Source organism: Egretta garzetta, unplaced genomic scaffold (assembly GCF_000687185.1).
Source record: "Egretta garzetta isolate BGI_Z169 unplaced genomic scaffold, ASM68718v1 scaffold481, whole genome shotgun sequence".
NCBI classification, from domain to species: domain Eukaryota; kingdom Metazoa; phylum Chordata; class Aves; order Pelecaniformes; family Ardeidae; genus Egretta; species Egretta garzetta.
Window position 1 is genome coordinate 643055 of NW_009258681.1, and position 410 is coordinate 643464.

The window sequence follows — 410 nt, forward strand, 5'->3', positions numbered from 1 at the left end:
CCGCACCAGCACCGGCGTGGGCTGCGGAGCTCCTGACCTGCAGGGCCCTGGGGCAGGAAGATACCAGAGCAGCGCAAGAGCAGAGCCTGCTTCCACTTGCTGTTTATGATGAGCAATTAAGAAAATGCCTCGAGTGACATTTTCCAGCTTGGCACCCAACCCAGCTTGGCAGCAACACTGGCTGCAAATCAAAGGCTGAGGAGATAACCTGACTTTGTCAGCCACACCGGTGGCTCGGGCTGCCAAAGACTGCTTGGCACGGTCAGCAGACACATTTCTGCAGAGCAGGGAGGATGCTGACCTGTTCAGGAAAAGACCTGCCAGCAGCTTCCCCTGCGCGGTGAGCTGCAGCCTGCCCGGACGGGCTGTCCTTCGCGCTGCTGTCACCCCCCGCCCTGCCATGGCACAGT